The following is a 15,143-nucleotide window of genomic DNA, read 5'->3' as shown; positions in this document are numbered from 1 at the left end:
AAAAACAAACAAATAAATCCCTAAGTAAAATGATTATTAAAATCTCTAAGTTCCTTAGAATGCTAAAAATCCTGATCAAAATGTGATGGCAGGCAGAAGACTAAGGTGGATAAAATATCTCAAGTTGAATCAGTTCATTGCAGGACTATGCAGTTTACACCAATCTTGAAGCTTGGCATGTGTGCATCAGCCTGCCTTTTCTGTGGATGGTCTGTAAGACCTCCTGACAGCCCATATTCAAGCACATGCTGAACATCTCTAAAGATGTCTTAGACTATCCCATCTGATCGAGATCCTTGTTGAGTAGTCTGATAGTGCTCTGCTTCAAAAAAGCTTTAGCTTCAGAAGTTTCAAGTTAAACAAGTGTACCGTTTCCCAGAACAGCCTTCAGTGCCTGTGGATCAAGATCATACTGGGCCAGGAGGAGTGTATGAGACTTCATGGTGGATTTGACTTCTGTGAACTTGTCCGCTAGTCCTTTGAACTCGCATAAATTTCTAGTATTCACTACAGGCTCCACCAAGAAGCTAGCTTAAAAAAAATCAAGCTGGTTAGACTGCAGAGAAGTCCAGAATTTTTAAACTTTATACAATTTTAATTAGATGTTTCATGTTGACCCTGTCAAAATCCTTCAGCAAACTGACATCTTTTCAGTGGAATCAGTTGGTCCATTCTTTAAGGAGATGGTGTTAGTGTAGTGCCAAGAAACTCTCATATTGTGGGAAAAAAAAAAAAAAAAAATCCCTTCTAGAGGCATCAAGGACAGAAAGGGGACAGGTGCCACAGGTTTACATAAGCCTTTTGGATTTAATGTAGTAGGGAATTTTAGTGTCATTGTGATGGTAGCAGAATTTCAGTGCCATTGTTACATCAGAATCCCACCTCTGGCCTTTGGAGGAGACAGGCAGTGCTGAAGAGAGAGGGATGGAAAAGTAGAGAGGGGATAGTGCTGTACTCCCCCACTCCCCCCTTCAGGACAAATGGACAAAGATAAATGGATAAAGAAACTATTCCCAGTTTCTTAATCTGGGCTTTATACCAGTTTTAAATGTGCTTAATACAGCACCGATGCAAAGACAAGCTGTATATTATTGGCATCTCAAAAAGAAATACTGTGAATGGCATTCACAGCTGATATGATACTCTTTAACTATAGTAAATAATCTTAACTGTGATGTCACTGTATTAGTCCTTCAGGATACATACTGTACTTGCATAAAATCTTTGGCTTGTTAACCTTCATCTTTTGAATCCAAAAATATCATGTAAGCAACATACACTTTTTTCAGTGCTTTGTAGGCTCGAGTAACTGGTTTGGCTTGATTAAAACATATATTTACTGAAATCCAACAAAGTTTTTGCAGATTTTTTTTTTGTTTTGTTTTACTTTTCACTAAATATTTCCCTGCACTCTTTTATTTTATTTTATTTTTTTCATTTAGTCATCCCACTTTGTCATGTGTCATCTGTCATCATACGTAGAGAGGAGAAGATGGGGTGGAAGACTGAATGATATCTATTTGTTGAGTTCTGCATTGAAAGATAGCGCTCCTGAGCTAACTTTCTTTTCCTGTTTTTGAGAGTTGCAGAATTACTGCATTAAATTTAACATTGATTTTGAGGTAGAGAGGTTACTTTGATTGAAGAAAAGTGTTTCAGTAGACAAGCCAAAGCAATAAGTTGGAATACCCCAGTGCCATTTAAAGGAGCATTGCACAAGTACATTGTCTAGGTTGTGTTGGATTTAACAAAACACCACATAGAATCAAAGCAACAGGAAGTGAGCCTCAGTTTTATGTTTTTGTAAATATATCCATATATACCTATATTGAAAGTATGTATAGCAAAATGAACTTGTGATTCAACTTGATCCTTAGCATCTTATTGAAGTACCTGACTACTTTTTTTTTTTATTAAAATAGGGAGAAAATTATTTAATTGGGAAGATGTGAGGATGTGTATGTATCTCTTATAGGCTGTGCCTCAATGCAAACTTTCTTTACCAAAGCAGACTGAAAAGTGGGTTTAAAAAAAATAAATCAGAATAGTATTATTCTATCTTTAGATATTAAATTTAAAGATATGCAAGCTTCTCATGGTTTTATTTGGTTTACAAGGTGATACAGGCAGAAAAGTTTATGGCAATTTCATGTGTTAGCACCCAGTAAAGATCTGTTACTGCATCCACTTCTACTTATTCCTAAAACATGATAAAAGATTGGAGAAAAAAATACATATCCTCTATAGTGAACAAATTTTTTAAACAGTTGTTTGTTTTTTTTTTCTTTTCAAGTGATTGTTGAGTATCTCTTCAATCAGCTTTCAGCAGTCCTTTAAACTACAACGATTAAGTCAACAGTGAAGTACATGAGGATTGCTCCTCTTCTTGTTTTGTGAAGATCCATGTATATGGATCCATGCAACTTCGTGAACTATCACAGCGTGCTCTCTATTCATTTTGTAACTAATTCCTAGTATGTATTGATTATTTGGATTAAGGCAAATACTGAAGCACTGTAAGAATATCCCCATGGGACTTTACATTGGTATAGTTAAATGCACTTAGGAAATAGCTTTAAGTTAGTCATTTAAGGTAAAGTTGTGTTGGTAGTCCTAAAATAGCATATTTGGAAGAAGCAGAGGTTGATTAGAGAATGTCCTTTTTTGTGATCATTCGCCACATGAAGTCTGACATCTGGTAATTTCTAAACAAGCTGACAAAATACAAATGAGTGAGTGCTTGCTGCCAGCACTGGTAAGGAAGGTATCATTAGGCACCAGGGAGGATGTGTGGCTGAGCAGATGTGCCCTTTGTTCAGAGACAAATTTTTGATACTGTGTTGGTAACCCTGGAGCAGGACATCTGTCCGCCAGCGTCCCTCCCTGCATTGGGCAACAGTAGCTCTAGAGCTGCGCATGTGCGTGGCTGCTGCACTCATCTCATCCTCAGCCACCACGTAAGCATTTGCTGGAGCAGTCAGGACAGATCATTGAAGGGAAGTAAGACCTTTGATTGCACCATGAAATGAGCAGTTGGCAAGCCCCCGTACCAGGGAGAAAAAGGGGTCATGGGCTGAGGAGTTTTCATTGCGTCTGCTGGAGTAACTACTTGCTACAGATGTCATGAAAAAGAACTGAAAGATGTTCACTAAAGAAAAAAAATAAGTCTGGCTTCCTCCTTTGGAGAACGGAGCTAATTTTAAATCTAGCATATATGTATGTGTCGTAGTTCAGCCCCGATCGGACCAGACTACGCAGTCTCTCTCTCACTCCCCCCACACTCCGAGAGAACAGGGAGAGAAAATATAAGGAAAAACCACCTTAGGCCCCCCCTTACTAACAAAACCACGACAGTATGAAATCAAACATAACTTCTTTCCTTGTGAGACACAGTAAGAATAGATTGAAAACATTTCAGGACATTTGCGTTCCTAAAGTGCTCCCACAAGGAAGTTCATCTTTCTAAAACCCCCAGGAGCACACCTACCTCAGCTTCCCTTTTCCCATAGTGTGCTGTACCTAATGCAGCACCACAGCTGCTTTGCAAGTTTCACAGCCATTTCATAGCTCTCGACCCCAGTGAAGTCCTTACATCTTGTAGTCCCAGCAGTAAGTTGATGTGTCTGAGTAAATAAACGGTGCCTTCAGTCTGTCAATCTGCCTGCTGCCTATCTTTTGTTCCAGCCTTTTTTGGACTTCCACATTTCTCTTGCCTCTGTCCTTTCCATGGCTGACATTTAGGTCTTCATTTTTGATCCAGTTCAGCTGTTTCCACTTTTTTTTTGCCTGGATTCTAGCATCAGAATTTTTATTTTAATTTTTCCTCATTAGGATCTTTGTTTCTCCCCAAGCCTCTCCCTGACTAACCTGCCTTTCAATTGCTGCTAGGTTCTCATGACTGACTTTATAACACCAAGGTCACATGCTTCACCAGTTCCCTTCTTATGTGTTTCCAAAATTCTGGCTTGGTTTAAAATTAAGGGTTTTCTCAATGGGCTGCATTTACATCACAGTACCAGTACCTTGTTTTCATTCACCTTTTCCTGGGGAGATTGCTCACTTCTCCCAGTAATTTCTCCAGTCATTGCTCCTTCTTACAAACTCGTATTTCATCCAGTTTGGGTAGTCATCAATTTGGGTAGGTAATGACCACCAATACAGCTTGAATGGTGAAATCCAACTGCAATAGAGAAATCTGCCCAAATCTATTAGTTCAATTTATTGCCAGAGCAATGTGCAAATAACATAAGCAAATAAACAAGGGTGGATGTGCCACAGCTTTTTCACATACCTGAAAAGAGGGCAAAATTAGACAAATAAGGCTATGTAAAGCAAATAATTCAGCTACTTCTGATCTATTACAGTGTAAAATAAACAAAATACTATTAAATTACTGAAGATCTGTGAAGAGGTTTTAACTGGCCTCTGCAAGACATGATTTAAAACTTGTTTTTTCAACATGAGTGAGGACATCTTCTGTGGGCTAGACTGTCAGTACAGTTCTAACACTCTGGAACCAGTGAAAAAGAAATGCAGTGAATCAAACATGAAACTATATGATGGTAGCAGTGATGGTTTTACTTCCCTGCAGTTCCTTTTATACTGAAGGCAAACTTTAAATGTATTCAAATCATGTGCAGGGATCATTTCATGCACTAGTGAAAAGCTGTGAAATGAAGGGACTGCTTAGCTGCACAGCAACCCTGTCTGATCTGCATGGGAAGTTTAGGTTGACAAACTGTAATTACCTGAGATTGAATCTGGCCAAGGCACAGATTAACAATCTTGCACTTACAGAGAGCGCCATGGCATCTTTAACAACGTCCAGAAGTGGCTGGCATCTTGGTCTTACATCTCGTGTTTCCTTCAGAGGGGGACACTGTTATATCCTGTTATATGGGTGTTATATAGGTGCAAGGTCCTGCACCTGGGTCATGGCAATCCCAGGCACAAACACAGGCTGGGCGGAGAATGGATTGAGAGCAGCCCTGAGGAGAAGGACTTGGGAGTGCTGGTGGATGAGAAGCTCAACATGAGCCGGCAATGCGCCCTTGCGGCCCAGAAGGCCAACCGCATCCTGGGCTGCATCAAGAGAAGTGTGGCCAGCAGGTCAAGAGAGTTGATTCTCCCCCTCTACTCTGCCCTGGTGAGACCCCACCTGGAGTACTGTGTCCAGTTCTGGAGCCCCCAACATAAGAAGGACATGGACCAGTTGGAGAAGGTCCAGAGGAGGGCCACAAAGATGATAAAAGGGCTGGAGCACCTCTCTTATGAGGACAGGCTGAGAGAGTTGGGGCTGTTCAGCCTGGAGAAGAGAAGGCTCCGGGGAGACCTGATGGCGGTCTTCCAGTACCTCAAGGGGGCCTACAAGAAAGATGGGGAAAGGCTGTTTAGTAGGGCCTGTTGCAATAGGACAAGGAGTAATGGCTTTAAAATAGTGGGGAGTAGATTTAGATTGGAAATTAGGAAAAAATTTTTTACAATGCGAGTTATAGAACACTGGAACAGGTTGCCTAGAGAGGTGGTGGAAGCCCCATCCCTGGAAACATTCAAGGCCAGGCTGGATGAGGCTCTGAGCAACCTGATCTAGTTGGGGATGTCCCTGGTCCTTGCAGGGGGGTTGGACTAGATGACCTTTGAAGGTCCCTTCCAACCCTAACCATTCTATGATTCTATGATTCTATGCCCACTGACACCACAACAATTGAACACACGCTGCCTCGAGTCCCTTCTGTCTCTTGCGTTTAACTCCTCACCGTGGGACCCACTGGTATTTGTGCTGCCTGGGAATTAGATTGTGCAGGCAGAGCATGAATCCCGTCTCATAGCTGTGCTGATAAAAAGCAAAGAAAGGGAGAATTTTGCCAGTGAAACTGGACTCTTGTCATTATAGCTTGTCCTCATCTGAAAGAGGGAGTGAGCTTGAGACTCATACGATGATGCAGAATTGAGCATCATCATGACGAATTGCTGGCAGGGCTGTGCCTGCACTAAGCACGTAAGTATGTGTACCAGTACAGAAGTTACCTACTGGTTTCTCTGCAGGACATAGTAATTCTCTTAGACCTGCTGGTGTGAATGCTGCTTAATTGGTTTTGGTCAACACAAGCTTCGTTTAGCAAAAATAGACTTTCTGAGCTGTTTAAGTACTCTGGTGTGTGCTGGCTGGAACAACATCAAGGTGATCTTGCAGGCAGCTTGGTCTGCAGGTCAGGTGGGTGGGAGGGAGGAAAGATCGCGCTAAGCAGCCAGGAGCACTGGCTGCATCTGTGTGCGAATGTCTGTCGCTGGGGTCTGTTGAGCATTGGCAGGTCCCATCCCCAGCTCTCCTTTAAAGGCAATGCATTTCCAATGTGAACGCAGCCTCTTCACCTTTCAGGATACTACTTATATGTGGTTTCAGAATGTACTTTGACTAATTTGCTTAGTTAATTGTCAGTTTGATTTGGTAGGAGGTGCTGGGTAGCCTTTGTGAGATGAATCTAATGCTTAGCTATCCTAATTCAGCAGCTAATCAACTGAGTCAGTGATGATACAAAAGAAATACACTGTGAAAACAAAATGGTTTTAGCATATTGGGCCTTAGCTGCCTTTAGGGCTTTACGTGCTTTGCTAAATTGAAACTTCATACGCAGAGAATACCTCCAATAGCACAGTGGCTTCTTAATCCCCTGCTTTTGTGATAGCTTCCTTTCTAGAGGAGAAAATAAAATGTAAACTTAATTACTTAAACTCTGAGAAATGCTTTTCTTTGAACTCAATGAAGCACAAAGATGAATAGTTTATTACTAAAGGGAATTTAGCTCTATTTACAACTGCTTGTACTGTGAAATTGGTTGTTTGTGATCTCTAAAGACTTGCTTTCTTTTCAGGGACATTGCGCTGTAGCTCAGACTACAGTGGAAAGCCAGACTGTAAGAAAATTACAGTCTCCAGGACAACCTGTTTCTGTATTTATGGAAAATAAATATGGAGCTTTACCAACTTTAGGATTCAAAGCAGTGAACTTCTTAAAAATCACTGAAATGTAAATGCTGACGCGGAAGTAACGGACACTGCTGACGACCAATATGATCAAGCAAATGCCAATTTATTGTTGATACATCCCGGTTAATATAGCCCTTCTAATTCCATATCATACGCAAGCTCTCTACTAATTGGTTAACTATATCATGCACGCACTCCTAGCTAAAATATGATTCGTTAAGTCTCTTTGTTCACACGCATGGCTCTCTCCACCTGCACCCTGCTTCACGTTCAGCCCCCAGTCACGTATGCCAGCTGTTTTCCTTCTTCTCAAGGTTGCTTCGTTTACTTTCTCACAGGAAGCTTCATTACTTTCTCACAGGCAGCCTCATTATTTTCTCACAGGTGGCTTCAGTACTTTCTTACAGGCAGCTTCAGTACTTTCTCACAAGCGGCTTCAGTGATGTCCTTGAGGCCTGCTGCTCACAAACATAACAATTCCATTCGGTCTGGATTGTTCACTAAGTGCCCCTGGTACTCCAGGTATCCAACATGTAAACTAACCAACACTGATAGTCTTAAAAGCAGTTATTCTGTAATACTAGATAAATACTGTTCTCTTGGCGCCTGCTACCTCATTTACGTCTCCAGCACTGCTAGACCAGCTCTGAAGAACAGTTCGGAACAGATATAATGAAGTCAATTCAGTGTGACGGACAAATGCATCCCATGCAGAGTACTTCATGTATTTGTGAAATTTATACATCTGATCAATGTCTGGACTTACTGCACAGCAAAAATGTAGGCTAATGATTTAGCACATGTGCATGGATTCCCCAGCTCTTCTGAAAGTTTCCATCTGCATATGTGGCCAACTAAAACAGCAGTTCTTCCTTGTGTAGCAGGATAAACAAGTATTTATAGTTATACCAGCATTTTCTAGGCCATCTTACCACATAGAAGCAACCTCTGAAAAAAATTTTTCATTTTCTCTTTCAGAATAGCTAAGGAGGCCAGGAAGGAAGCCTTTGTAATCAGGAGAGACGTTAAATGTATTAGAACTAGAAGAACTGCTGCCATTCTTCAAGACACTGGTAAGGTGTCATGTAGAATGTTGTGTCCAGCTCTGGTCAGCTTTGCTCAAGACCAGCTTCCAAACTGGCCTGCATTCAGGGAAGAGACAGTAGTCTCTCTGAGTAAAGCAGTGAGCTTCTCTTACCCAGAGACATGAAGAGCCTGATCTGTTCAGCCCTGAAAGGAATGAAGGAATAATCTTTGCAACATCTTTCCACTAGAACTGGATGAATGTGGGGATATTGAAGGAGTTAAGAAAGCTGACACTTCTTAAGATAGTGTTTGATAACTTGATAAGTGGGATTACATGAAAAGGGTAAAACTGCTTAAATAGTAAAGCAGGGAGCCTGCTGATGCAGGAGGCACATTCCAGGTCTCTGTTCTTGTGAACAGATTGTCTTCAGCAAATAACTCAAATCTTTACAAAAAATATTGAAGGACTATTTAAAAATATTTAAGGTTATACAATTCTACTTTTTGTTTCTGTTTTTTTTTGTTGTTGTTGTTGTTTTTTTTTTTTTCCACTTGCCATGCAAAAAGCCTGTTTTGACAACATATATCAAAAGAAGTGGAAATTTGGGATATACTTGTTACTTCTAGAGCAAAGGCTAGTGTGAAAGTTTTTGGTTTTTTTTTAAAAAAAAAAAAAGAAGAAGAAAATCTTAAAGAAGGCATGGTTCTATTTAGCCTTGACCATACAGCAGTTGGTTGCCAGTACCAGCATCTTGGCTTTGCTTAGTTTTAATTTATACCATCAGAAGTTTGAGCTGTTTTGAAACAGCTCTGAAGGTACAAAATGGGTTATGAGGATTTCTAATTAGAATTCAAAACACAGGTAGACCTAACTCCAATCTGTATGGCAACGAAAATAAATGTTTTCACCAATTGTGTATGAAAAATAGGTTAAAGTAAATGCAGTTCCTAGTCTACCCACCATGCTAGTTACTAGTCTCAGTAATGCTTGATACTCACCAAATTAACTGAAATTAACTCTAGATCCACAGGTACTCCCTATGTGTCGTGTACACTGTTCAAAGGACTTGAATATCTTGGTTTTTTTTTTCTGTAAAACAGCATGTCACCAGCTGTGATGTTGCATAGTTATATTTCTGTGAAACATTGATACAGTAGGTTTTATGCAAGAGCAGGAGCTACTTAGATCATGCCAACGACACCATTTTGGTAGCAACCTATCAATGCAATAATGAATTATTAATGCATTAACCCAACCACCTAATGTATTGTATGGGCCACCAGTTGTTAACACATTGCCAGTTTATTACATTCAAATTAAACAATAACCTTTTTAGTACATAAAAGTGATGGAATGTGAGACTTACTTTCAAAGATACAGAGGACCATATGTTCCTTGGTGTATTTATGCTTGTTGGGTGTATTTTCATCCTGTGTCTTTGTCTTGGCCAGCAACTATCTTGTTTCAGTCCTGGGAAGATGGATCTTATCTCTAGCACTATTGTGACTGGCTTGGTCTTAACCCTGTGTTGTTGTGAGCATCTATCTGGTGTTTTGGCTCAGAGATTGTGCATAGCATTCTCACATCTGTCTGTGATAATAGAGTATTATATGTACATTCACTATCTGTACATCTGTAGTACTTGCTACTTATGATTCTCCTGCTGCTAGGCATGGAGTTGGAATTTTAAGGCAGTAAAAAACCAGCACTTCAGTGAAGTCATATACAACACTTACAGGGAAGAGTGAAGTAATCTGAATTACCTTGGTATCTGAGGCACTGTTTGGTGAAGGAGTTAAATGGCATCGACTTCCGTATAGCTTGTTAGCTTAGAACTCTGATAAGGATCTTTTTGCCAAGTTACGTCACTTGCAATATGAGTTGTGCCCTAGAAAAGTGGTTCTCTTGTCTAATTGACATCAGAGTATTTAGGAAGAGATATAAGCCTGTTTGCCAAATGAAAATACTTAAGAAATTCTAAGTTTGCCACTGGTATTTTAACAGCCCCATTTTTATGATTACAATTTGAGTTTTACTTTCATTTTTCTGCTCAGAAATTGCCAAAACCAGTACAATAAAAAAAAAAAATCACAGAATTTACATTAATCTTTCCATTGTGTTAACATACCTCCAGTTCTTGCAAAGGATGCTTTATGACAGGATAGCAGTCCGGTACAAAATAAAACAGGATCTGAGGGGGAAAGAGTGTGAATGAATTATCATTCATTTTATGATGCTAGAATCACCCTTGACTCTTCTGTTTCCAAACTGTCACAAATGATTTGCAATGATCTGCTAGACTTGCCTTATCAAAGTCTTTCTTTTGTATTTGGAATACTTTTACAAAACGGTAGAAATGAAGGATAGATTTTTCATTTTGGTAAATCTAGTAGTCTATGTAAACAAAAAAATGTTCAAGTCATTGAGTGAATTTGAAAAAATAACAAAGAAACTCCCAAGCAGAAAATTAGAGCAAATTAAATGGGTAAATAATTTGCTGTGAATCATTCACTACTTTAATTTCTGAGTTTTACTTATTATTGATCCTCAATTGGAATATGCAAAGTTAATTGTTATTGTCACTCTGAATGCAGGTATTCTCTCACTGCTGTTACTTTAGATGTACTTTTGAACAGTCAGTTTGCATATTGATAGCTGTTAATGTTATGTTAAAACTCATGCAGTATCATTCCGTGAATACTGAAAAAGTAAGGGTAAGTAAACATGATTAACTGCAGGCTGTGATGCTAAACATACTCAATTATTCAAGTGAATGTTTCTGTCTTTTGGCTAATGAGAAATTTATGGATTAGCCTTTTCCTCCTTCCCTGGTGGTTACTCCCTCTTATTGTTAAGAAACTAGGGGATAATAGAATGAGATGCTCACTTGATTAGTATCAATAAGACTTCAAATGGTATTTTTAGGAAGAAGTAGCCAAATTCATCCCAGGCGCAACATCAACAAAATCAATAACAGTAATGAATATTGCTGAAGAAAACTGCCTAGATCACTGTAATATGTCTGTGTGATCATTTTGATTTAAAGCATTTTTTAAATTTACCAAAGACCTTTTTAAATGACATTAAATCTTGCAATATTTATCCAAAAACTCAGCTGGGAAAAGGACCGGTCTATGGAGAATGTGTGTCAGCATATTCATACAACATACAACCTTGCTGACCTCAGTAAGGTGCTGCCTTGGCCATAGTCAGGGTCCAGTTTAGGGATGTATATTGTTTAGGGCTGAAGAGCAAGCCATGGCCACGCTCTGCATGCCTGAGCAGTTCCCATGTGCAAGCTTCTCCAGCAGGAGGGTTTCATGTGCTTCCCTGGGGGCCATGGGTGAGCTGGGAAAGGGGCTGTAAGTAGCTGTCACAGATTACAGCCTCCATCAGTCAATGGAAAGGGATCCCTCTGGCTCTAGGAGCAAGTACCCTCCATGGCTTGTGTTCAACAAGACTAAAACCTGGCCACCAAAACATGTTGGCCTCTTACACGCTGCCTTTTGGGAACAATCTCTGGCCTGTACTTTACCCACAGACTGTTCCTGGGCCTTGCCTGGAAACTGTGCTGGGAGCGCGCTGACAACTATCACGTGTGTGCGATCACAGAGCAGCGCTCGAGCTTGCGCCAGGCCTTCAGGGAGAGATGTATCCATGGTTCTTCAGCCGCCTGCAAATACTGAACCCCCCTGCCTCCTGGCGTTGCTCCTGCCATTTTCTTTGTCAGCTTTCAGACTAGACCTTAGGCTGAGGTCCCCTACTGTCGTCACCAAACTTAGTACACTTATTTAGGATACACTCAGCAGATCTAGTGTAGACCTAGAAGAGAAACAGATCCCACTGAGACATCCAATAACCAGCCAGACATCTCAAAGCAAAACACATCTCTGGGAACAAAGCATGTCAATAGACAGCCTTATTTCATAAGAAGGGTTTATTTTAACACCTTTTCCTCATTTTCTTTCTCGGAATTTCATTTTAACACATGGCTTATCTTAAAAAAAAACCCTAGAACTGTGTGCTCTCTCTATTGATATGAAACAAATCTATCACAAACTTATTGCTCATTTTTTAATTAAAATTTTCTATTATGTAAAGCATGAGTCTTAGGCTGTCTGGCAATCATTCAAGCCCTTGGAACAGAAGATCTTAGCACAGCCTCATAGAAAATTCAATGAGAGCCTCCTGCAGGAGTTCCCCTTCCCACAATGAGATTTCACTAAATTATACCATCCCTTTCAAGAGTAATTGCAATAAATTTAATACGACTAGCAAACATGAAATATGTCAGTGTATCACAGTTCATTACAATAGGATCCCCATTGTGGACTAATAAGAAATAGTAATGCTCAGATAACAGCCAAGAAAATGTAACATCTGAGCACTGAAAGAACATAAATAAGGATCTGAACTCATCGGATCCTGTTCTGAATAGAATAAATGGATGCCCTGTGGACTTCTATCAAAGTGATGGATGAGGGGTTTTCTTTTTTTGACTACTGAAAATGCAAAGAAATAAAAAATGTATCCAACCCCCAGACTTTCAATCCTCTCCCTGCATTTGTAGCAGCTCACCCTTCCAAAGAATGATTGAGAACTGCAAACACAGAATGTGAAGGACAGTCGCTCCAGCAGGAATGTTTGAGATCATAATCCAAGTTGTTGCAGTACCTTGAGCACTTAAAGGGATATGGTCAAATAATTCTGCTGTGGGTTTTGTTTTGCTTTACTTCTCAGTGTCTGTAAAAAATCATGTTTTCTTGAAAATGTGAGCGTGTTTTCTTTTGTTCTCTGTTTGTCCTCTTGTTCGGAATGTGTTGATTTCTTCCCTTCATTTCTTTTTTGAGCACAATCCAATTTAGTATGGTTTTTCTGCAATACTGGTCCTGTCAATCAACAGCTAGCAGTTATATTCATTTTTAATAATATTTTGTGCTCTTTCAAGCAACTCTGTCTAAGCACACTGAAGCATATTTCATCTGCAGCACAACACACTTTATTTTTGATCTTTCACTGATACTAGCGGGTACACAGAAAACGCTGCTTACTTGCAAATTGTAACTGAATAATTTAAAGCATGGCCAGATTATTATTGTGAGCTCATAAAGGACAAAATTAAAGGTTTAAGGGACAAACTTAATTCTGATCTAAAACTACCGTAACATGTGGAGATAATAAACATACATCAGTAGTGAAACTGGTCCAAATATCATCCCTGAATTGACTGTGCGTGGATAATCTTGTGAAAATATTTTATTGTTATTCAGGCTGAAGTAGAAGTAATCAAATCTCATTTGTCAAGGCTGGTTTGTTATTTTAACCATCTGAGGGGAATGCTTTATTCCCAAAGTTGCAAAGAAAAAAAAAAAATACAACACAACAGGTGTATTGAAGGACTTTAATCTTGTGAGGTACATGTTATAGGACAGAGACAGGACACCAGACTAGACTGATGAATGGTATGACCCATCATGGAAAGCCCCCCTCTTTCTTTATTCTGTATTTCCAGCAATTTATAGTTGTTTACAACTTCAGAAGCCTTTAATCCTTTGTGATGCTATTTCCTTTGCAGAAATATTCCTTATGCAGTGCTTGAGTGTATAATAAATATTTTTTACAATGGGTGTACTGGTTTAAAGTTAAAATTTCAAATAGTTGTGTACATTATACATAACAGATGAAGCACATGTATCTTTCAAACTTCTGTTACAGTGGCTCAACTTTGGTGGCTCAAGAGAAGTTTGAGAGATACAATGGCTTAGTGCTAGAATAATTTTTTTTTTTTGACACTCAACTGAATCCAGAAGGATTGCTTTGATTTTGCAGTAGTTGTATAAAACTGTCTTATCTCCTGCTCTCTTGTCTGAAATAATAACGACTTTGTTACTTTTAGAAAAATCAGAAGTGATTGCGACATGGGGCTGAATGAAAAACCCTCTTGTTCGGGATCCCAGAGCTACAGCTAATTGTTGGGCAGCAGGCCTGTTGATTTTGGAGCTGACAGGCATAATGTTTCAGCAAGCTCCTGCTTTAGGGTTGCCTAGGTGTTATGATAATTTTCTTGTCCTGTGGGTGCAAAGATTTTAAAATCCAAAATGGGCTACTAAGATTGTCTGGTCTGATCTCCTGCATGGTTTAAGCTGTAAAATAGAAGCTACCGATTTCAATAAGAACAACATAATTTTGGTTGGAACTTGAGCATGTTTTCTTCAATTTTTTTTTTTTTCCGAAATATAGTAATCGATGGAAAACTCACCTCCTTTTCTAAGCCTGTTTCCCTCCTGCCATGTTCATTCCAATGCTTATAGTCTTAGCATTGTGTAAAACTGTTCATAATTCTTTGTCTAATTTTATCTAGATCAAACTCTGACCTTATTATTGAATCTTGCTTTGTCACTCATGACTAGTTTTTGGTATTAGAAAACTTATTCCTGAGTAAACAGTTGCAGGCCGTGAGCAAGTCTTCTACTTTCTCATCTCTAGGATAAAATACAGTATATGAGGCAGGGCTTCCAGGCTTGTAATTGCTCGTACAGGGTGTATGCTATTAGGACCTTTCTCCCCAACTTTTGAATACTCAATGCCGGAATTTACACAAGATCCATACATATTTTATGGTTTATTTTTTCTTTAAACCTGGCAGTAAGATAAAGAATTATGAAGAACTGGATCAGTGTTTTGGCTCTGGAAGTCCTTGTGGCCATGTCTGGATTTTAGCCAGGATATTGTATAAGGCTGTCAAGCAGATGAACTCTTCCAGACTCCTTTCAGCTGTAGAAAATGGGGAAGGGTATCCCTCTTTATCTTGGCTTACAGCTCATCTCTGCCCCCTTCCTAGAAGTCATTGCCTCCTTGAGTGTGCTACCACCGTTAAACAGTCGCTCCTTAATTAGTCAGGTTAACAAAGAATTTATTACCAAAATAATTTAATTTGCATTTGGTCCCCAACAGCAGGATGGAGAGACTATCATGGAGAAGATCAGCTGGTGGGTCTGAGAGGGAAGGGATGGTGAAGAATGGCTGCAGGGAGAAGGGGTGGGAAAAATCTGAAAGATCCTCAGTCTTGGAGCATGCTGAACATACAGCAACAACTGCATACTGAAAAGGACATAGCCTATGTTCTGGG

Source organism: Chlamydotis macqueenii, chromosome 1, assembly GCF_036417535.1.
Source record: "Chlamydotis macqueenii isolate bChlMac1 chromosome 1, bChlMac1.mat, whole genome shotgun sequence".
In the NCBI taxonomy this organism is placed as follows: domain Eukaryota; kingdom Metazoa; phylum Chordata; class Aves; order Otidiformes; family Otididae; genus Chlamydotis; species Chlamydotis macqueenii.
Note: the sequence above shows the minus strand (reverse complement) of the source record.